The 25,454-nt window shown below is 33.3% G+C and overlaps 1 protein-coding gene across 1 annotated transcript in view; it reads left to right on the top strand.

Moving 5' to 3' along the window:
• Positions 1 to 1,232, top strand: part of LOC133178530 (heat shock 70 kDa protein 12A-like) — a 74,387-nt gene extending 73,155 nt beyond the window's left edge. Inside the window, exon 2 of the mRNA XM_061313225.1 lies at positions 1,221 to 1,232. The gene's annotated coding sequence lies outside the window, so the exon portion shown is untranslated. The remainder of the gene's footprint in view (positions 1 to 1,220) is intronic.
• Positions 1,233 to 25,454: the final 24,222 nt, after the last annotated feature.

Below are 25,454 nucleotides of genomic sequence, written 5' to 3'. Positions count from 1 at the left end.
CGATAAATATTAATAATGGGCCACAACAAAACATACATATAGATATAAACTACATGTATAACAATGAGGTCAATAAGTTATATATAACAATTATAGGTATGAATAACAATATAACATGAATAACACATTGACAATTATCAGTACATCAGTTTTTAACAAAACAGTTTATAAACCAATGTTTCTTTTTTGTTTTATCACACATGCGCGGATCTAGAAGGGGGTTTGGGGGGAGGGGGGGTCCGGCCCCCCCCCTCCACTCCCTAGAATTTGCAGAGTTATTAAAAGTATAAACTGAAGAATAAAAATGACTTTGGACCCCCTCTAGAAAACGTGGACCCCAACATCCCAACCACGAAACAAGTGTTTTTCACGTTTTGGAAATGGATTTTACTTTTTTTTTTTTTACATTTTTTTAAATTTTTTTTTCTTATTATTTGCTTGTCAAGAAATTTTTGGGTTGGAATTTTTTTTTTGACTGGGATGGACCCCCCCCCCCCCGGAAAAAACATTACTGGATCCGCGCCTGTCACAGTTCATCTTTACTTCCTGGATCCATTTGAATGGAACAGTCACAACAGGGACATATCACAAATGGGTTGCTCTACGAATTTTCTGATTTCATCCAGTGCCGAGTATCGACATTCTTTAAACAGTTCACAGAGTTGAGTAATGCACGTCATTTGGAATGTCTATTAAAAAGATCCAGCACACATCTGTTTATTGTGAGTGAGTTGGGAATCTTTACCAAGCGTTGGACAGTTCAGTCAAGGTGTTAATAGAACTTACCAACGTCCCACACTGAATAGGACTTTCAAAACGTCCCTTTTATATACCTTTTGTACGTCGGTGCGAATTACTTCACGCGCGAATAACAAGCGGTACCGCAAGTATCGCGATGATTGTGAAGTTACAACTTTTGACCAAGTAAAGGCTTTAGCATTATAAAGGCGGGAAAAGAGATGATTTGTTGTTTGGAAATTGCTTTGGAGATGATGCCTATTTGATTTTGGGTACCTTGGTTGAATAACATTGCCAGACGGCCTTTTGTTATTACGAGAGGGTTGATCTATGAAGGAATTTTTTTGTACAATACAACTAGAAGATATTCATGAAATAAACATATAAGATGAAACATAAAGAAACATTATTACCATACAATAGTTGGTGATATTCTAATGATATCTACAAATGGAATTACGACATACAGATTTGATATTCAGGGCATAATCAGGGTGATCCAATCTGTGGGTTGTTTGGTAAGGGGGAAATCTGTAACACTAGTCCTTTTATCCACCAGTATTAAGTGGGAAAATTTACATTTAATTTGTTTCACATATATCTATGTGTTGTAAGCTAGCACTCAAACTCTTTTAATTCGGCTATTTTCATAAAGCAGACAATAATTTGACTTCTTTATCAGTGAAAGGAGGAGGTCATTTCCCGTCAATTTTGGTTTTACATCATGTACATAGAGATAAATATTATTTATTTTTTTAGTTTTAGTGCTTACGGGATCCTGTAACAAAAATTTGAATGCTAGTGTATTTCATCAACATATGTGAAATAATTTGAATATAATTTTGCCATTAACTGATAGAAAAAATATATAATTTTAGAACTAAAAATATGTTTCCCTTGTAGAATTTCTCGAGAATTGAAAAACTTTAAGCTTATATTCACGTGAAAGGGGCAATAGGTAATAAGTTTATATGTAATATTTTTTCAAAATTCATAATCTTTGAAAGGATATACTTCCTGCATGCACATACTCCGCATTTCAAAATATCGGCGTCAAAAAGTGTGTCAAAAGGAATGATTATACAAAAGAGGATTTTCAATGTAAACAATAGTGTTAGGTTAATGAAATTTAAAAAGTGTTTTTTCCGCCCTTAACCGAAAAATCTTCAATGAATACCATTTGAACAACTTTTAATAAGTACTTACGATAAGTATTTCATACTTATAATCATGTAACGGCTGTTGGTAAGCCGACGAAAGAATTGGAGAAAGGGTAAATATGTTTGCACCAGTGTCAAGAATCCCGGGGAATTGAAGTGAGATTCTAGGGGCTGTAGATCCGAATAAGAATGAAACTCCAAGCATCCGCTATCAATAGGAACCATGGGCAAGGTTCACAGTGCCAGGCCGAAGAGTTACCCAGTCATTAGAATTCAACTCACTGTATATATTCTGTAATTAAAGATAATAGAAAAACCCAGATGTTTTACTCCATCTCCCTCTCTCTTTCTCTCTCTCTCTCTCTTGAAATTATTGTTTGAGATGATACTGTTTTATAACAATGAATATAGTGAGTGCGCAGACGCAGAAAAACACCGTCTTGGGAGAAGACCACATCAACAATAGTTTTAAAAGTCAGATGATAAGTGTAACACTTAAAGCTTTGTGCTTCTTTTCTGTATAATTTTTTGGTTATTGATTAATTGATTGATTTCAGTTTTAGATTCAGTGCAAAATATTAATTTAACTCACATGAGTCGTTTTTTTATCCAGTGAAGGGCTTCCATTTTAGACCTTTAATAGGCACTCAGGGCCATTGAGCAATGAGCTCCCATTAGCGTACCAGCGTCGGTCGTGACACGGCAAAAAACAAAAAAAAAAAACAAAAACAAAAACAAACAAACAAACAAACAACAAACAAACCAAAAACAAAAATGAACACAAACAAAAACAAAACAAAAAAGTAACACAAAACAAAGAAACATAAAATTAAAAATAATTACTTACGCTGTACCAATTTACATGTAAGTATAACCAATAATGTACAATCTTTCATTGTCCTTTCATTGTCCCCACTTTACTTGGTAGGTTACTCTGTTCTCCGACCTCAGACAAAGATTTCTTCTTAGATGACCAATCCATTTTTTTTAGGATTCCTAAATTGAAAAACATTCAACACTGTAAATAGTTGCTACCTAGCAAAAGTAAATATAACAAGAAACATATGAGCATCGGTGAAAAGAAGTAATTTATGATACCTTTAAAGGAAGTCCAGATATGCAATATTCAGAGATAAATATTAATTAAGGTATAATGATAATATAATTATTTTCTTAGTTATAAGTTAAATAATATCCGGTACCAATTTTGATGCACCAGAAGTGCATTTCGACAAATTATGTCTCTTCAGTGATGCTCATGCCGAAACGTTTGAAATCCAAACTTTTTGAAGAGCTGAAAAATAGATGCAAAAGACTGGAGCCAAATACGTCGAAGGATCAGAGCTATGCATGAAGGAGATAGTCCTTATTTTTGAAATAAACTTCCAAATTTTACCACCATTAAATATATATCCGTATTTTCAAGCTTGTACCCAAGTACTTAGCTACTGGGCTGTAGAGACCCTCGGGGACTAACAGTCAACCATGAAATACTGATAGTCGCTGTACAAAGATCTGAAGACATTCCACTGAGGGCTTTGTACAGCGACTATCATAATTTTGGAGCGTAACAAAGATCTGGTTTTAATCATGTTGTTTTTCTTAATCTGAAATGGGAAAACTAAATAATGATTATGGTTCCTTGAATATGTTAGTCATTACAGTTTTTAAAGACAAAACTAGATGTAAATTTATATGTACATTCACCTATATTATTGGGTTGTTATATGGTTTTGGGAGGGGAAGTAACTGTGTGATTCAGCTTTCCATACTTGAATCCCACCTTATTTCTTTCATGAATTGTTACATCTTTGCAGATATCCCTCATGTCAATTGCGTATGGGTTTTAGAATTTGTCCACTGGGGTCTGCTGTATATTTCATTTTGTGAATAATAGAACAAGGAGATGTGTTATTTAATTAATGTTCTTGACTATCTTTCAGGTCTCCAACTGTTTCATTTAATAATACAATAATTCATCGCTATTGTAATATTCTATTCTAAAAAAAAATCTTCCACATCAAAACAACGTAATATACAACATTTGAAGAGAAATTTTACCTGAATTTGTTAAATAAATGTCGTTTTATCACAGTCTATGAAGTTCCACCCCTGGAAAAAACTAGCATAAACCCAGAGAATGTTTCAATAGGCTACAGAGAAATGAAATGCATCTAGATTATTTGTTTTTAAATGCCAAAAAAGATTCAGAGAGGACAGACGCACATTTAATGTCGATTTGTAGTGTCCTGGTGTCCAAAGACAGTCAAACGTGACGCTTTTCAAGCACGGCAGATATTGAACTCTAACAAGCAAATTATGCTGGCAAAATCAAGTAGGAATCGTTACCTTTTATATAAATCTATTTACAACATTATGTTAGCTGTTCATGACATTTGTAAAGTCATATAAACAAAACTTTTGTTGTTTTGTGTTCCCTACAAATTTTGCTAGAACCGACTACATAATATATTTTTAATTTTATCGTTTCATTCAATGAACTTTCCGGTAATTCAATGTATGTTATATATTTTAAGTTGACGCAGTGCTGGCAACGAGAATTGATCCCGATCATGAAGCGAGCTCCCAACCACTATGCTTCCGCAACCAGTGCAAAAAGGAGATAGATATGGTAGTAATTAAATGGAATGTTAGTTTTAAGCTATAACAATAAATTTACACTTTGTTTAGGTTAAAATAAACTCAGAGCAAACAAGGGCTTCTTAAAACAGGAGTGGGATCAGGTGCCATCGAGAGTAAGCATCACCAGTCAACCGGACACATTCGCCTATCCATTTAGCTCTTGACCTTACCTGTGTTTCTTTTCCTTCATTTTCATATACAATTTATTCCCTTTTCTAATTTTTTGTAACGTATTAATATTTAAATGATGTTGATTTTCTTTTTGTTCTAGTTCACTTTCATTGTTTTGTATTTTTCGATTCATGTTCTATTCTTTTCTTCTCTTGCAATTGCTGATAATAAGATGTTCTACCTTAAGTTTGATTAATTCCCACTTGAAAAATTTGAAATAGGAAACATTGTTCTTGAACGAGGCCGAGTGTAATCATTTCTACCCTAGATATTTTGATAAATTTTCTTGTATGAATTTATACTATTATATTGATTGTTTTAAGATAAAAAAAAAAATCGAATGTTTACATCCCGATTTCTTAGCGGACCATCTCAAAAGTTGTCAAATTTTACTATTGGACCCTATGGGAATTTGTTGGAAAAGCGTCAAATTATCACATTTCCCCCACTTTTATTGTATTTTTGCCCTATGGATTTTTTTTTAGTCAAATACATGAAAGTTATTGTAAAAAGTCACCGAATTGTGAAATTTTAAAAAAATTGACCATCTTGGTTGGTCTAAGAATTATTACAAAGTTTTTTGGGTTTTTTTTCCCAATGCCCAATACCTCTAAATTCTCTATATTGCGGTATACATGTGTATTTATCGGCGGAGATGAATTATATTGGTAAAAAAATAACAATGTTTGGATTGCTGATATGTTTCTTTTGATGTTCTGTCAACATTTTGAAGTGAAATGTCCATAGATGCACAAGCGAGTCATGCGTCAATCTTCAGCGTCATGCATTGCTTACAAAACTTGAAAACAGTGACGTCGTTAGAGCCATTTCAGAGTTTATTCCCAATTATTGTCTTGACAGCACATTTTCAGACCCAAAGGCGTTATAGATACTGTTCATTTTGTATTAAAATCTCAAAAACTAGGAAAGGTGTAATGCCGTACCTTCGATTGCATGAAATTAAAAAAAGCTGAGCAAAGTTATGGGCATTCGAATTAGACTCGGCCTCGTTAAAAAAAAGCCTGAAGTTAACCTTGAAGTTAGCATTACTTAATATCTATTTGTATTCGGATTTTACATATGGGAACATTATCGTACACATATATAAAGGTTTACTCACCGATAACTTAGTACTCTTACATAAATTAAACACAAGCAATATAATACAACTCGTAGTATATCAGTTAATTCGGAGATAAAAATATCATCTACTGTTGATTATAGTTTAAAATGTAAATTTTAAAAAAAATCATACAATTTCAAGGAACCAAGGAACAATATTTGAAATCACTAAATTTTACCAAAATCAAAACTATCAAAACGTACGACTTTTTGGCACTTTATACAGCCAGTTCCTGCAATAAAAAGTCCAGGATTTTTGACATTATTAACAGCCGCTTTTTCAATAAAAATGGAACTTGAAATCTTACTTACCCTGTCATCGGTCATTTGCAAAATTATTTTGTTAAAAAACATTCTGATTGTACACAAAAATATTCTGTAGTTGACAATAAAAGAAGCTTGTTTTTCTGATTGACAATATCTATGTAGCCTTTCGAGATCAGGTCTTCCAACAATCTCTCATGGGTACCAATTGCGCTCCGTAATTAGCAAACCTATTTTTGTATTCATATGAAGCAGACTTTATTCAACAACTTCTATATGAGAAGAAAACGCTTGCGGTGGCCTTCAACTCGACATTTAGATATATCGACGACTTATTATCATTTAACAATAGTTACTTCCATTTATATGTTGATAAGGTACATGAATATCCCAGTGAGCTGAAACTGAAGATACCTCGGAGCCTTAGGGAACGCCGGGACTGTCTTATATGAGGATTAAACATTATATGCAGTGTTCTCTTCATTATATGTGGTACTATTTTAATTATATGAAGTAGTTTTTACAGTATATCGTGTGCAACTTCCATTATATACAGTACTTTTTTCATTATATGATGTAGATATGTCATTATATTATGTACATCTATCATTATGAATGGGAATCTTGGAGGGGTTTCCCCTCCTTTGAGCCTGATCAGTTTTCTATATTGACATCATTTTGGTGTGTTCTGGTGCATTCTTGGCGCCACTTTTTTAAATATCATATAAACAAAATCTGGTATCAATTTTAAACAGATGAATAATGCGTTTATTTTGTTTCACATATGAAATTTTTGAGTGTTTGTTTTTAAAGAGGGATGCGATCTTACCAATTGTACCCCGTTCCGACAGCATTGGGCTATCATAAAAACTGTTTACAGTACATCTCTGCCAAGTTTTAATTTAATTAAAGTTCAATGCTTTGATTCCTAATAATTAGAATTTTGTAATTGCTGGATCCACACATGTCATCAGTCAGATCCACACGTCGTTGGTCTTTTCCACTCCAAAATAACCTTGGAGTAAACAATGATTGGCAAAACCACTGCCTGTATATGTAAGAGGTGATCTGTTTTAATTAATAATTTAATGGACTTCCTGCATTCACTTAGATGTTTGAGGGATGTCGTTGTGACAAATGGAAAAGAAATAAAAATATCAAAGAGTATTTATTAACCTAATCAGGAAGACTTTAAAAATGAAGTAAGCCAAAATTGAAAATTTTCAGTCAGATAAATAATATACTTCCGAGAACTATTGCCTCATTAAGGACTTTATGGAATTGTGCTTTTTTTTTTTTTTTTTTTTTTTTTTTTTTATACACAACTATATCATATTGGTCATAGTAAACAACGATTTGAGTTTAATGAAAGGGAACACTATTTCGTCTTAAGGACACATTCTGCAGTCAAAAAATTGGATTTATGCCTTCTAATGCTAGGCAAGCTCACGCAGCTAGTTTTTGCTAAATTTGTACAAATCGAATAAAACACATTCATAGAGATGAATTATGTCATTTATTTAATGACGGTATCAATGTAAACAATTTAACACACAAGAAGGGGATCAGACTCACAAGCTCTGATTGTAAGTTACGTAAAATATGATAATTTCTGATCCCCCCAAAAACGAGTAAAAAAAGTACATATAAAACAAGACAAACAAAACATCACAAGAAAAAGTTAGCAAAAAGATGGCACATCAAAACAAAATTGGCCACAAGATGTGATATGTAAGTCACAACAATGCAAGATGTGACATGCAGATGAAATATATGAAGATAACGAACAGTATTCAAGCTCAAAAGTCCATTAAACATTACAAAATAGGAGCAGAGCAAACACGGACCTCCAAAACATCAGAGGTGGGATCAGGTGCCATGGAGGAGTGAGCATCCCCTGCCGACCGGTCACACCCGTCGTGTGCTCCTTGTCATGATCGGGAATTAACGGAAAAACCCGTCGACAATTCAGTGTGTAAATAATGGCCTAACAATTAGTATGAAAACGTCAGTCAGCATTTGACAAAATGATAAATTGTATTTGCTAACAAGGTCATTTTATCGACCATAGAACTTACGAAATGATGACTTTAAACGAGACAGCTGATATTCTTGTTTCATCAACTTATTTGTCAATAATTTACCTCGTTTTAGAAATTGTACATATGTAGAGCATGCTCTTGAGTATCGAATCAACTGAGAGATATATACCCCGTATGCAGGTGATGAAGGTATATTGCTGCATAAGTAAGGGAAGTTGACGATTGAAAAGTTAGTCATCACATTTGTCATAAAGTTTGGTTGATAGAACCATTAACGTCTTTTTCAAGTATAATATCCAAATATGAAACAGATGTGTCAGACTCCGTATTATCTTTTATCTAAAACTCACCGGGATATATCGTATCGACATAAGAATGGAAATAACAATTGTTGATTGACAATACGTCGTCGATATATCTAAATGTCGGGTTGAAGGCTACAGCAAGTGTTTTCTTCTTATCACGTATAAGATTTTAGACAAATTCTGCTTCATATGAATACAAAAAAGGTCTGATTGATATCTCATCCGTGCCATCCAAGGTGAGTTTGCGCACAATGAAATTACATTATTCATATCCAATAACAACTCTGCATTGAAGCAGTTAATTACTGGCCTATTCATTTAATACATTTAAAAATAATTTATAAACACAATCCAAAACAACAACAACAGGAAGAAAAACTGTGTACTAAAATGTACCTTCTGTTATTCAATGGACAATAGTTATATACACGACTATGAGCCATAAATATCAAAAAGAATACTACTTTAACAGTAGTTAGACTAAGTATATATATATATATATATATATATATATATATATATATATATATATAAAGTAAAATGAGCCAGCAAGCAAGCTAAGTAAGGGAGATGCTAACAATATTCGACAGCATCTGTTCACTGACCTGTCTCAACAACTATAGGTATTATTGGGAGTAAAACAAATACAGCAGTTAAACACTGACCTGTATTTGAATTGGGAGTAGAAAAAAAACAGCAGTTAAACACTGGCCTGCATTTGAACTACCTACTAGCACTGACTATTCATTGGGAGAAGAAGAAAAACAGCAGTTAAACACTGACCTCTGTATTTGAAATGGGAGTAGAAAAAAACAGCAGGTACATGTAAACATTGACCTGCATTATTCATTGAGAGAAGAACAAATACAGCAGTTAAACACTGACCTGTATTTAAACTGGGAGTAGAACAGTTAAATATATATATATATATATATATATATATATATATATATATATATATATATATATATATATATATATATATATATATATATATATATATATATATACATAAGCACTAAAATCAACAACACTGTATATCCTAAGTGTCGGATCTACTAAGTAGATACAAGGTCACAGATGGAAATTTATATAAAGCACTAAAAATGACTAACGACACGAACAATAAAAATTGTCAAATTTTCGGGACGACCTGTTCCTTCCTCAGGACAAAGAAAAAAGTTAAGAAGTCATAAAAAATAAGGAAACAGAGAAACGAAAACAACTCGCACTACTACTAAACTACCAAACACTAAATATTTGCAGTGTTATATGTTTAATTTGAAGTTTATATACAGTTGTGAAGAAAGAAATCCGGAGCGCTATGAACTGCGTCTGGTCTATCGGGTGTACTCAGGAAAGTGCGATGATTTACATAATTGAACGAATTAATTATCGCTAATTAATTACGACCATGTAGTAAATCGTACACTGTCTTATTCTCTCAAAATAGCGTAACTTTGCATGATAAAAAGAAATTAAAGAAAGATAATATGGAAGGGCAATTTTAAAATATGAATTTGGATAATTTATTTGGAAATCGGATAAAAGAAATAAACAAAAAAGTAAGCTATAAATATTTGCGTAGGTTGTTCCAGAATTGCTAATGCGAATTAACGGTAACGTGTTACACTATACAGAGAGAATGAACTTGTTTGTTACAATCCGGGATTGGGTCTAGTTCACGTTCATCCTGGTGAAGTCATTTAGTTTGTTAATACCATTAGGGCGGAATGACTTCAGCCTGTGCATCCAGAACTTTTCCTTGCCTTTTCTCTGAGCGTCTGTCCATCTTGGATTATGGTCAATAGCCACTACTGTCATGTCCTCCCGTTTGTGACCTTCAAGGTTGAAATGTTCCCCAACGGGTACATTGAGTTTTTTGGTTCTAATGGTAGAACGGTGATTATTGACTCTCCTGTGGAGATCTCCTGTTTCACCAACATACTGTTTGGAGCAAACTTTGCAACTGGTGAGATAAATGCAGTTGTTTGTTTGGCAGGACAAATTCCGTAGTATTTTGTAGCTGCGGCCTGTAACGGGGCTGTAAAAGCTGTCTGTGTCAGAGCTGAGCTTACAGAGAAGACATCTTCTGTCAGAGCAAGTTTTAAAGCCCCCGTTAGGTAATAAATAGTCCTCCACCGGCAAGTGTGGGCGTCTCAATATGAGTGAAAAATTCTCGAGAGAGACGTTAAACAAAGTTTAAAGGATAGGGACTTTTGTTAAACGATACAATTCAAAACTGGCATTTCCGAAGATACTAGGACCGAAATTTCATTTTCCTAATATGTAACTTCTTGAGGCAATATCAAAATTAAGAATACCTGTTTTTCTTTCTTACTGAATAAGTTTACACAAGTAAATTTTATCTGTTGGTAGATATTGTCCCTTTTCAAAATATACATCATTAAGATGTAAAAGTAATTTCATTATATTGAAGTCTTGATTGCTGATGTCAAATGAAATTAATTTAACTTATTAGGGGTCGTTTGTGAGAAAGCAAAGTAGGTGCAGATCCACATAGTTTTACTCTTTCGGTCACCGTTGAACCGAGAGATAATTGGACCTGGGTGTGCTTGCTGACTCACCTATAAGAAATCGACACTAGTGATCTGACTGGTATTGATGCTCTGACAACCAACAGTGGTGGGACATCTTCTTTATTCGCTGGTTTAGGACATTATCCACCGGTGGCAACACTGTTGCAATTTAGCTTGTAGATGCGGATCTTATGCAGTTTGTTGGATAAACCTGTTGCTGAGTCAATATTTGTTAAACAGTTCAGTTAAGCAATAAACATATGATTTATTGCCATTAAATTCATGGCACACAACTCTGCTAGGCTCTCTTGGCTATGAATATTATAGCCATGTTCCCTCTACACTTGGGATGCTAGCATGTAGCAAAGTTGCTCATTGGTAAGGATGGTTAGACTCTTTCTTATGTTTGTGTGTTCTTGCAAGTTCTTCAGAAGGTATCTGCAACTTAAAAATTAAAATTATATGAATATTTTTCCAAGTCTAGGTGTCATATAAAGAGAGGACGCCACAGACCAACAACTGAGTAGTAAACAAAAATCTACATCATCATGATCATCAAAATAAATGCAACAGCATTGAACAGAAAGAGTAAACTTCCTACTCTAGACTAACCTTGTTAGCAAATGTATTACAAACATACTGATAATAATAAATTATGAAAACGATGAGAGGATCTGCTTTGACTAAATTGGCAGAACTCTACCCTTTTGACCAACAGAAAATTAAAGAAATATTGATAAGTCAGAGGTAATCTATTTACTCCATTACAAAAGAATAGAATGTCACCTGTGTTAAAGTAACTCACTATTTGGAACGCATACTTTGTAACAAATGGGGGAAATATCATGATACTCTACTTAATATAAACCGTAATCAACATGAAATGAATCGTTACCACAAATATAGGTAACAGAGCATATAAATTTTTAATTAAACCAGTAAAAATATGGATAACTTCGACCCATATGCCCACATATAAACTCCGTACAAAACCATGAACAATAAGGGTAACTCTGACCCATAGGTACGTAAAAACTCTAAACTAAATAAAATCATGCTACATAAGACGTAAATGTCATTATGTGCAAAAACAATAGATTACTATGACTCCTTGGTATATATATATTTACAAATATAGCACCAAGAAACTCTTTTAACGTTAGTACGCCAGTGCATTACCTATTAAAACAATTGATCCTGGTAAATTCCATTCATCTGACCACAGTTAAAATAACTTGATAAACAAACTCCAACTCAAAAAGTCCACGAACGACCTAAACTCAGTTACTGGTACAAAGAAACCCTAAGCCCTATACTTATCTTTAACATGTGGATAGCTAGTACATAAAAACAATGAACCCAGATTTCCACACAAAAAGTACAATTAAGGCCTAAACTCTGTACTATTGCTAAACAACGTGGGTAGGTACAGATATACTTTGTACCCAGACTCCCACACGATAAGTACATATATACGGCCTAAACTCTGTACTATTGCTAAACAACGTGGGTAGGCACAGATAAACTTTGTACCCAGATTCCCACACAATAAGTGCATATAAGGCCTCAACTGTATTTTTGTTAAAGAACGTGAGTAGGTTCATATATACACTTTGTACCTCTACTTCCACACGATAAGTACATTAGGCCTAAATTCTATATCACGTATCAATAATAAACAAACTGGTGGAATAAAAACTCTCTACCATAGTTCTCTACAAATTCTGTACCAAGATTAAACAATGTGAGAAACTTTGATTCATATGGTACATATAAATCTGTATAATCATGTCTAAATGAATAATTACAACATAAGACGGAAACCATTGTCATTATGATAACCGAACATTAGGCAAAATCTGTTTTATAAAATAATTTCCACAGAAACGAGTTTACAAATCTGCCTGCGTAATTATTATTTCGAAACTATTAAATGCTTGACACAGAAATTCATTTCCTCGCCTTTACTCGATAGCATTGGCTGACAAACTTTATCTGAATATGTGCATTCCTTATACATCGAAGAAACTGCCGCAAGGGCTGGTCGTGCGAGGAGCTGCAGCACAGATGTCCACCATCTGGACCTGATAGCTCAAGTTCTTCCTGAAACCTCTGTGGCGCCAAAACTGAATCCCTGACAAAGACTTGGTCAAGGTCTCCAGCTGCGTATTCGTTTACAAATCAACGCCATCCCGCAGACACTGGCAAATATTATCATAACTCCTCGCCAAACAACTCCGTGACGTCATTGATATAAATGTGTCCGGTTAAAGTCGTTCAATTATCAAATTCACATATTATTTTAAATTCTGGAGCAAAACTACGTTTGCCGGAAAAATTAAAATAACCACAGAATATTATCACGCGTTCTATGTGGGTATGTGAGAATCTCCGTCACAAATTTATGAAAGAATGCCAGTCCGAAACATAACACAATATTAATCAAGTCCAATCATCAGAAAAATATACACCACATGGGTATTGAAATATCTCTACCTATGTATGACCCACGCACATCTACCACCAACACTATCGGTCAAGTAAACAATAAAATACACTCAAACAGCACAAACTGTGCCAGTACTCGACAGTACTTTGGTTTTTGCTTTTCTTTTAAACGTCAGGCACTCGACAGCATGAGAAAGCACACCTCCTGGATGACTATAACGATCATAAAAGTTGTAATGTCTTCAAATTAGGCGTGCCTCGTGTAAACTGTGGTCAGCGTGTGGGTATCAAAATACAACTGACTCGCTAAGTTGACCACATGACGTTAAACCATCCTTGGCTAGGCAAAATTAATTAGTACATTGGTCAAAGCGTGGATCTAAAAATTTTTACAATAAAGGAAGTTTACAAGCATTTAATTCTTATAGAATCCTCTACATAAATACCCGCATTAAATACATAAATACAATTATTATTCTAATAATTGTTGTTGCATGGATTGGTATATATCTCTGGACCTGTATTGTTTGTAAATGTTGCAAATATCAACTTCTTAGAATATCAAAAGAGAAACAAAATTCTATGAAATCTGTGAGTTTTTATGTTCTACCTATTTTGCAATAATCTTTATAATTCCATACAACTTTTTATCACTTTAGTTTATAAGATATTATTGAGAAACTTTGAATGAACAAATAAAAGTTATGCTACTAAGCTTATTTATTTTACTTATATTAAATATAGATTTAGTTATAATTTTTAAGATTTTTCTTTAAAAAAATGTAGCATCTGTTCTTACATGTTATTTGCTGCATAATTAAATATCGCATACTACATTCCTGATAAAAATACAACATAGATATTCTTTTATTCATTTTCTCATTGTTCAAAATCTAATGATTTCTAACTTTAAGTTAAATTGAAAATAACATGTTTCAGTATCAGAATATGTACGTTGTACAGGTTCGTTTGCATGAGATTATCCTACTGGCGATTTTGTATCTCCAGCCACTTAATAATTCATGTTTAAAAATTGCTTGGTTTGATTTTTCTCCTACATGCCCTCTTCCTCATACTTTTTTTCAAGTCAAATTTGGACTCCACATAATCGGCTAAATAGTTAGAAGTATGAGGTATTTAGAAATGCAAATCATATGGAAATTTTATCATGAAACTAGCAGAAATAGAAAAAAATAAATAAAATTTGGGTAAAGTATAGTTCAAATTGTTATTTTATTTTCGATTTGTAGATGAAAGATAACAAAGACCGATATCAGAAATCCTTAACTAATGCAAATTATGAACAGGCAAAACATGGACTCTGGAAACACTATATGTCAAAACAGGTGCCTAAGAAACATAACCAACGTTTCCAGTGTTTTTGGTGGTTCTCACAAAGTCCTGTACCTAGGCATATTTTTCACGTGCTCGGACACAGTTCTGTTGCAGAGATTATGCTGTTGTCTTTGAATTAGTCCCAATTTCAATGCGCAAACTTGTGAAAGGATGACTGGGGCGAAAGTAAAACGGGCGGAAATATTTCTGTATACAGTAACTTGAGAAGTTACAGTACCGACCAGACACAACCTAACAGAAAGCGAACCAAAAGCGCACCCCGGGTTCGCTCTCTGGGTTCGCTTCGGGTTCGCTTGGGATCCGCTAGTGCTGACCCCGAGCGAACCCGGAGCGCACCCGTAGCTAACCCGCAGCGAACCCAGAGCGGACCCAGAGCGAACGCTGAAAGTGAATCCCAAATTCAGTAGCGGTCCCAGAAAGCGAACGCGCGTTCGGTGTTGCGTAACAGAGCTGTCAATCAGGATTAGCGATTTACTCATCAGCGCATCGACCAGTCAACATGCCAGTTTGTAATCTAACCATTGTACAAGCAAAGCGTGTGAATGTACAGTGTAAAAAAATATTACTAATATGATTTTTAAACATGATTTTGTATTTATAAATTTTAATTCTCCATACAACATGCAATATTAACACATCTATTTGCATTATTTTTTATTTTTAAAATCTATTAATACATTATATATTTTTATTATCCAGGTAGCATGTTACATGTATAGTTACATATATATTTTCTTTACATTTTTAAAATCCATTAATATACAAATATACATTGCATAAAGAGCTAGGTTCACTTTATGCATAAAATGGCCCTGTCGTTATATCAATTAATTGACTATCACCTTCTGTTCCATTTCATATATCAAAATAAAGTAGAGACTGATGCTTTCATTACTTGTAACAAAATTTCTTTTTGAGAATCCAGGTATTAGAAATCAGGCTTTGAGGAAATGCAATGTTCTCGAATTTTGCAGAAAACATGCGTATTTGACTACCTTAAGCAAAGAATTAAGATATGAGCACAGCCCACGATCCAAAAATTAAAACATGTTTTGTGATCTTCAGAAACAGATCTTTCATAATGCAATTGCATATTTTGGATCAGAGGTTGTGCTCTATATGAAATCTTGAAAAAATTCCTCAACTTTTGGTCATTTTTAAGGAAATTTACAGGATATGGGTAAAATGATGCATTTTATGACGTCATAATGCATTGACTAAAGAGAAAATTACGTCATGTTTAATAAATACACAGTCACCAAGGGTCCAAGTTATAAATACTGCATTTTCAACCAAAAATGAGCAGTTTCGATTTTTCAGAAATTCTCAGGGCCTAAAAAGGCCCAAAGTGGCTCTTGCTCTTTATCAGACAGTAAGTACTTTAATTCATAATAGAAAAAAAAAAGAAGATAATAATGGTTATAACAATTTTTATTAAATAAAAAAAAAAGAATATAAAAAAGGTCTTCGATAAATTATAGAATTTTATTATCTCAAGATACAGTATAAGAACATGTACGTGCTTTAATCTAATTACTTTTTTATTTATTATTTCAATTTACATGCACGTTTTGATTTATCCAGATCAACATTGAAATTATCGATCTTAATAATTGATCATGAAAAAAAAATAAATGTACATTTTACAGTATAAATGTGCATTATATCAATACGTAAATTAGAGAAAAAAAAATTCATGTGTTTGAATACTGTTATATTTCTTTTAAAATAATCTTTTACCAAATTTTAATAAATAGCTTGATTTAAGTACATGTATATAGGGAACGATTATTTTGTCAATTCTAATGATCCTACATGTAGACCTTACATTGTATGTTTTTGAATTTTTGTAACTACTTGCAAGTCAGTCAAAAAAAAAAAAAAGCAAAAATGCTTATCACTTAATTTCCTTCGCGTCGATATATACATGCATATACAGGTTTAATGTTCACGAACCTCTTTCATGTACTACATGTAATTTTCGAAATAATTTTTATAGATATTACAACTTATGTAAATTGAACTTGAAAAGATACCTTAATACGAAAACGTATATATATTTTTTTCATGACATGGTACCTGTATTTGAACTTTGTAATTGTCATAATTATTTAATTTTAACACTTTAATAATTATAGTTTCAAAGTGAAGCCAAGGTCATCACGTGTCGGTGATCATTCACCTGTTTCGAAGATATTGCGGCTGCTAAAAGCAATTGCGGTGGGTTTTTTTTTTAATTGACACTTGCTAGCTGGATGTATACTGTCTCCATGGTCACGGTATACTTGAGTATATAGTCTTCCTACATTCGATGCTCCTAAAGTTACATGTACCTCGTCTGGGCACGTTATCAATGAGAAATTCAATTATTATTCTTTTTTTTAATATTTGAATTTGGAAACATCATAGTTCTTTGGTACGTTGCATGAAGAGTACATCTTCATATAATTTGTTGCCACCTGAATGCTGAAAATCAGTAAAATAGCTTTACGAGAGAGAGAGGGAGAGAACACTGTATATTATTTGAAATTAAAATCGCTACAACCGGCCCATAGAAAACAATTCGAGTACGTAGAGGGTTGGGGGGGGGGGGGGGGGGCTCATCGAAATAAAACAATAAAAAAAAAAAATCGGGCGTTATTGTCTTAATTTCATCTACTTATTCATGCGAGTTTACAGTTATTGAATTCATGTTTTGTGTGTGTGTGTTTTTTTTTTCTTGTTTTTATTCATTTTTAAACATTTAGATTTTTTGGTTCACATGCCGCTCCAGTATGTACATGTATGTAGTTTGGGGGGGGGGGGGGGGGAAGGCATTTACATGTAATTTGAAAACAACTCAAAAAAATAATATATTCTTATCACTGGACCAGTTATTAGTTTCGATTTGTTTGTTTGTTTTGGTTTTTTTTTTTATTGTTGTTGTTTTTTTTTTTTATATATATATAAGTCTTCCGTTAAACTCGCCTTATAAAACAATGATTTATAGCATGGAAGCTAATTATAAAATTAATGATCTGTAAAACGAAACTCAAGTTACACTGCATGAGAATTTTTAGTGATTATCACGACCTACATATACATGTAATGGACGACAACCTAGCTTAACTGTAAACTGCGTGTACAGTATATCTCAGCTATTTCATAGATAAGATCATAATTCAGTTGTCTGTCTTTCAAACATTTAAATTACGATTTAGCAATTGCAATTACAATTGGAAGTTTCAAATTATTTTTAAAACGCATGAATAATGTAAACAAATGAATTTGAAAGTTTTTTTTTATCAAGATACTCTTATCAATTTCACTCCATCCGATAGATCGAAAATAAATTTAACACCCTTTTCTTCTTTTTCTTTCGAGATATACTCAGCTTGTAAGTTAAGAAAAATAAAAGTGATAATTCTACGTCGAATGTACGGTGTAATTCTTGAAAATTTATCAACGTTCTCCATATTGTCACTTACATGTACATGTTTCGATCGCCATAAAACAGTAATGATCGATTTCACTACTGTATTTGGAATATACAAGGGCGGAGCTTACTGGCGGCAAGATTAAAGCGGGGTCCGCTTCACGCATGAGTGCGTAAAGCGAACCCGGAAAGCTCTAGCGGACCCAGAGCTGACCCCGAGCGAACGCAGAGCGAACCCGAAGCGCACCCAGAGCGGTCCCAAATTTTCTGAAAGCGGACCCGCAGCGGACCCCGAGCGAACCCAGGATGCGAACCCAGGGTGCGCTTTGGGTTCGCTCTGGTATAAGGTTGTGTTCGGTCGGTACTGTATACATTTCATTTATAAAATTTAAAATCATCGTCTTATCTTAAATTTTACTGAAGTCTTAGTCATATATAGATACCTACAGTGGAAAATAAGTAAAAAGGAAAAAAAAGATACTCAAAAAATAAGCTCTGATTTTATCCTAAATTATACTGTTGAGGTATTTGCTACTTCAAGTTTTGAATCAGTTCATGTATCCTATAATCATGCAGTGATAAGGAAGGAACATTATTGAGCAGAAATAAAAAATCACATGTAATGACCTCAAAACGTCAGGAATTGCGTCATTTCATGTATGAGTTATAAAAAAAAATGTATATATCTAGTTTAATATTTGTTGTTGTTGTTGTTGTTGTTGTTGTTGTTGTTGTTGTTTTCATTGTGTAATTAAGAAATGCAGTATATTACTGAGGGATAATAGTAGGTTAATGTATAGTATTTTTTTTTAATTCAAGATGACAACAAAATGCGCCAATTTGAATTTAAATATCGAAATTCTCTTCTATATACTTTTATAATGCATACTATTTCATGTGTTTGGAAAAAGAACACAAATAAGATTAAGTAGAAAAAGGGACTTTGAATTAGGCTACTGAAATCCACAGAATTAAATTCAAATCAATGAAAGATAAGTTCAATGAATTTGAGTTTAAAAATCATTTAATAATATTACCAATGTGGGCATTATAATATTTTTTTCTTTCTCTTTTTTTTTTTTTTTTTACTTTTTTTTTTTGTTCCACAAAATTTGCCAGGAAATGTTGTGTGACTCTTTGCTACATAAAACATTTTTCGACTGTTTACATTAAGAGTTCAGCCATTAAAAAGAAAAAAATCCTTACATCGTGCCTCACGTCCAGTGTAAGAGCAATTGTTGAACCCTCACAACGAAGTTGAAGGGGAAGTAATAACGCGTTTATGAATGTATGAATGGGTGAATGTGTGGGATGTTGAGTTCGTGCGTCAGTTATAATTTAAATCAGCTTGTACGTAACAAGAATATGTTCTTTTGTGAGGGGATATTCCGGTTTGCGGTGCCCTTGGTTTTTTTTTTTTTTTTTTTTTTTTGGCAATTAAAACTTTTGGCTGACTTTCCAAAACAATGGGCTAATTGTAATATATGCTTTGGAAAATAGTAAATTCCCTTTACAGGCAAGAGGAACAAGTTCCTGTTCCTTTCAAATTTTGAAGCATTTAGAAATGAACGCTGTAAAAATATGGATCACAATTAATGACGCCGGGACCTGGATTCCCCACCCACTCCCCGTTTTGCCTATTGCCAGACTCAAAAGAATTTCCTCAGTACGCAGCTAGGCTAAGGAGTCTGTTGAGTCACGTTTTGTCCGCCGTCACATTATGTCCGCCGTCACGAAATGCCCGCCTTTTTTCCAAAAAATCGTCACACTATATCCGCCGCCACGAAATGTCCGCCTTTCGTCCGAAAAAAATCGTCAAACTATGTCCGCCCTTACAAAGCGTCCGTCCAAGATTGAAAATAACGTTATATTTTATTATTATCATTTCTGTGTGTCGCCCTAATATCCAGCCTTTTTTCTTGATATGTCTTTTCGTCCAATAAAATATATACTTCTTTAACACTTGTAATAATGTCTGCCTTCAGAAATATCCGCCAATTTTATAAACGAATAAAAAACAACTTTTCTTATACTGTATATGGTTATTATGTACACAATCTCGTGTTGATACTGAAAATTGGATATACTATTTCTATGTTTGCACAGGTGCATGTACAAGCTTTGAATATTTTTAAGCAATAAAATGCTTTCTTAGTTTGTTAGTACTAGTTTATGAATTACTATTGCAGCTGTTGCAGAAATATATAAGAACGTTTATTGTTTATATTTATATCTATATACTTTACTTACGCTGAACAGCATTGATTTTCTTAAGAAATGAAGGAAATAATACTCAGTGGATGTAAATATATAGGAGTTGTATTGAGCTCAAGTCGGTTTTTTTTTTTTTTTTTTTTTTTTTTTTTTTTTTTTTTTTTTTTTTTTTTTTTCAAAATACAATATATAGATACTATACCGGTGTATGAAAATTAATTTTTTTTGTCTGTCTAAGAAAAAAATAATTATAACGGTTTATTTTATCTTACGGAAGCCCGTTGAGGCCAGTTCAGAGAAAGAAATATTTTTTATTGCGTTTAAACGCAATAATTATTGCGTTTAAACGCAAAAGATTGCGATTAATCGCAATGTATATTGCGTTTAAACGCAAAACACTTTGCGTTTAGACGCAAAAGATTGCGATTAAACGCAATCTTTTGCGTTTAAACGCAATACTTTTGCGATTAAACGCAATACTTTTTGCGTTTAAACGCAATAATATTTTTGCGTTTAAACGCAATATTTTTTGCGTTTAAACGCAATAATTTTTGCGTTTAAATGCAATAATTTTTGCGATTAAACGCAATACTTTTGCGATTAAACGCAATACTTTTGCGATTAAACGCAATACTTTTGCGATTAAACGCAATAGTATTGCGATTAAACGCAATAATCTTTGCGCTCAAACGCAATAATCCTTCCTTATAAGGATTTGTTTTGCATTTAAACACAATGATACTGTAGTTTCAAAATCAAACATGAATTAGTCAAAGCTTATAATTACATGTGCTAGGACCCGACACTTCAACTTTAAGAAGATCCGATTTGTTCTGTGTCTTTTTGCAAAATTTTCCAGTTTTTGAAAATTGTAATAAAACAATGGCATCCTAACAACCTGAATGTCTTAAATGTATTAGAACCCAAAACTCTTAATGAAGTCTCTGTTCAATTGCTTACGTGTATCACAACTTATAGAGAAAGTTTCAGTGGTATTAATAGCACGTGTCAATTTGATACATGTAGTGCACATCGATCAATCTGTTTTCATTTGATTTTGATTTTGCCCTCATATAAATCCATCACATATGTTCTTGTGTTTACTGTATGCAACCATAGGAAGGGTTATGAATGTACATTGAAGTCTAAATACTTCATCATGTTGTACGTAATTCCAACATTTCCTCAGTCCTTTCCAAAAATCCCTTTATACATGATTTAAACTTGTGACTGCAACGTATGGGGCAGTTTTTTTTTAGCAGAACAACTGACCGAAACTTCATTAAAAATGTAGAGAATAAGCTTAAGACATGCCTCGTTCTTAGGATTCCTTTGTTTTTACAACCCGACATTTTTTTTTCTCCTCTATAAATTCTTATTAGTGATTTACCTTTCAGAGAGTGTTTGCTCGGAGAAATCTGATTCTATAAAGACAACACACAATTTCCTAATAAGTAAAAAGAGAAAGAAATAAAAGATATAGGTATGCGTGGGTCCATTGTACTCTGCAAGGTTTGATACAAATGACTGCCTTTAAACACAAAGATTATTGCCTTTGAACGCAAAGACCATTGCGTTTAAACGCAAAAAGTATTGCGTTTAAACGCAAAAGTATTGCGTTTAAACGCAAAAATTATTGCGTTTAAACGCAAAAATTATTGCGTTTAATCGCAAAAGTATTGCGTTTAAACGCAAAACTTATTGCGATTAAACGCAAAAGTATTGCGTTTAATCGCAAAAGTATTGCGTTTAATCGCAAAAGTATTGCGTTTAATCGCAAAAATTATTGCGTTTAAACGCAAAAATATCATTGCGATTAAACGCAAAAATTATTGCGTTTAATCGCAAAAGTATTGCGTTTAAACGCAAAAGATTGCGTTTAATCACAATCTTTTGCGATTAAACGCAAAGTGTTTTGCGTTTAAACGCAATATACATTGCGATTAAACGCAATCTTTTGCGTTTAAACGCAATGATTATTGCAATTAATCGCAATGTTTTGCGATTAAACGCAATAATTATTGCGTTTAAACGCAATAAAAAATATTTCTTTCTCTGAATTGGCCCCAACGGGCTTCCGTATTATCTGACTTGGCTACAAAAGATTTCAATAAATGATTACGCATTAAAAAAAATAAATAAATAATTTATTGAACTATATCATTTTCGAACTATTAATGGATATTTGTTATTAAATTTCGCTAAATTATATATTTGAGAATCCAATGGTATGTAGCTTGAAATATTTACAAATGTTGGATTTATTGTATCTTTTTTAAAATGACGTGTATATATACATTTCCTATGTTTTTTGTTTTTTTTAAATATGATAAAATTTTAATTTCTCAAAAGACAGAATATAACGACATTTTTACTTCAGCAGACAAGGATAAAGCGCGTTTTACAATGTGCCAAGCATTTTCCCGCCAAGGAGAAGAAATGCAGTAGCGGATCCGATGGGGTTGTGGGGGTTTCAACATCCTCCTTTGGATATGAGAGAGAGAGAGAGAGAGATTCCAAATATTTGTTGTGTTTTACTAAAGTAAATGTTCCGTGAGAGGCTTTTTATAATTATGCATGAAGAAAAATCGGTTATTGAAATAAAATCCGCGCCTGCAATGTCGCATGCAGTTTTATGTCACCGAGATATATTTATAGATTAATATATGATAAATTTTATTAATAACAGATCAAGCAATTTCAGTTTGTTGCCTCATAAAAGGAACAACTGGTCTGCGGCCGATTTTTGACTCTTGAGTCAATATGTTTCTTGTTTACCAAAAAGGTTTTGCGGAAGTTATGACAAGACTATAACAGGAGTTGGCGTACCTATCAATTGTACCGAAATTTCAGAGAAGTATGAATAATACGTAATACTATAAAAATGTGTATTTTTTATAGGTATTACGTGTATTTTTCATTTACTGAAAATTTCGGTAAAATTGATAGGTATGCCAATTGCGATGTTTCTACGTCTGTATTCAGAGGTATCTTTTCGAATAATTGAATGGCCCTTAAAAGGGCCGTATATTTCCTACTCATAGGAGCGACTCTTGACTGCTTTGCTTATTGAAAGCATGAAGAGGACCATTCCCGCCTCGTTGAAGTGTGTTTCATTGGGAAGGTAATGTCTGGGTAATTTGAAGTCTATTCTGATGTAGGTGCTGCCAAGGATTTTCTTCATCTTATTGTTGACAGTCCTCCGTCTTGTGTCAAACTCCTCTCGCTGCATAGAAATTCGAAATTTTCCCCTAGAGACAATCGCTCTGAAGAAAATCTCAGGTTGCCGGGGACTCAAGACTTTAATTTGGTGGAAAAGGCTTGTCAGACAGCCAATGACTGTAGACGGCTCGGCTCCACTGGAAATGTCGTTTCTCCCTAAACACACGACAACGATGTCTGGTCTGTACCTCAACATTTTGGAGATAAGATTTGGACAGGGTGGAGAGGCTGTCATGCCACCAACTCCACACCACCCTACTTCAAATGGCATAACAAAGTCTGTAAAGTTTGAAGCTCGCTTCACGTAGGAGGAACCGAATAAGGCGACTCTCATGGTGGCTATAAAATAAAATTGCAAAGTTCATAGTTAAAACAAACTCGAGGCAAATTATGAAATTAAATAATTATCACCTCATTCCCTCAACTTATGATTAAAAATGCAGTTGTCAAATTAAAAATAGCTATTACGTATGATTAAAAAATTATTTTTAAAGTTATACCATTTGGGCTTTGAAATCAATTATCGGGACTCTTATTAATGGGAAATTAGTTATTAATTAGTAATGCCTGAAAATACTCATCGTTAAGTATGCTGTGAGTACAAAATTACCGCTTCACTGTTAAAAAAATTTACTCATTACCTCTACTCCCCATTTAAATTTCGGGCGCTCATTACCCCTACATCTTATCAATAACACGATTAACTCTCATTACCGCTACATACACGAATCTGCCATCGATGACTCAGAAATTGAGTCCTATATTTATATAATTTACAATGCAGTCGAATAACAATTAAATTTGAAATCTATTTAATTCAGTTTGTTATCGAAAATCGAAATACTATAAGACATTCAAAAATTCCAATGTGTGGAGATGTGAAGGAAAAAGCACTCAGTAATGTGTCTTTTAGAAAATTGCTAAGGATTTAAAATAATAAAGTGTGGAAAAAACCTTACCAAATAAAAGTCCTTTTACTTTTAAGTGAGCATGGAATACGTACATTATGCATGTACGTGTACAATTTTCTGTACGTATAAGGCGCTGGCTAATGGAAGAGGCATTGTAACGGTAATGTTTACTCCTCTACGTAGAGAATTAAAAATTGATCCAAAAATAAAAAAAATAATGTAAAAATTTAAATTGGTCTAACATCTATTAGATAACCCCCCCCCCCGACTTTTTATCGACACGCAATATAAATATATGCTGTGTTATGAAACATTGCAGCGAATTATCATTTCGCTGACTTTCAAACATTACGAATTGCATTGAATAAATATTTGTTAAAAGAAGTTATCGATGTCTGGAATGAAGGGGTGGGGATGGAAATTGGTCGCTGTCGACTTGATAAAAAGCTAAGGAGATAGTGAGGCCCAATATCGATAATGACAGTGCTAAAAAAAACGTGCATAGTTTACATGAAACTGAGTTTGTTGTTTGTCTGTTTGTTTGTTTTCTTTCTTTTTTTTTTTTTTTTTTTTTGATTAAAGAAATATTTACAGAAATCACTGTGCATTAAAAATACGTGCCTGAATATTAAACAAATTTGAAATGTTCAGAACATTTTGTTCGGAAAAGGGATGGGTGTGTTAATGAAAACAAGTATGAAATTTAAACTTCAATGAGTTAGGACAGAAAAAAGAAATGCTAATACGTGCTTGATCCCGAGATCAAACGAACAAATGAAAAATAATTTTACAAGTACTAGAAAGCGTATTCCAGAAGCTTTCTGCCAATTTAATTTTGTGGAGGCTTTCAAAGTGTCCCGCCCTGTTTCTTTTTTCTTGTTTTTAATCTAGTAGTTTTGTTTT

The sequence above is a fragment of the Saccostrea echinata genome, unplaced genomic scaffold, assembly GCF_033153115.1.
Source record: "Saccostrea echinata isolate AGI-Se365-2 ecotype Australia unplaced genomic scaffold, CSIRO_AGI_Sech_v1 ptg000003l, whole genome shotgun sequence".
In the NCBI taxonomy this organism is placed as follows: Eukaryota; Metazoa; Mollusca; class Bivalvia; order Ostreida; family Ostreidae; genus Saccostrea; species Saccostrea echinata.
The sequence above is the reverse complement of the archived record's forward strand: the minus strand, read 5'-3'. Positions and strand labels throughout refer to the sequence as shown.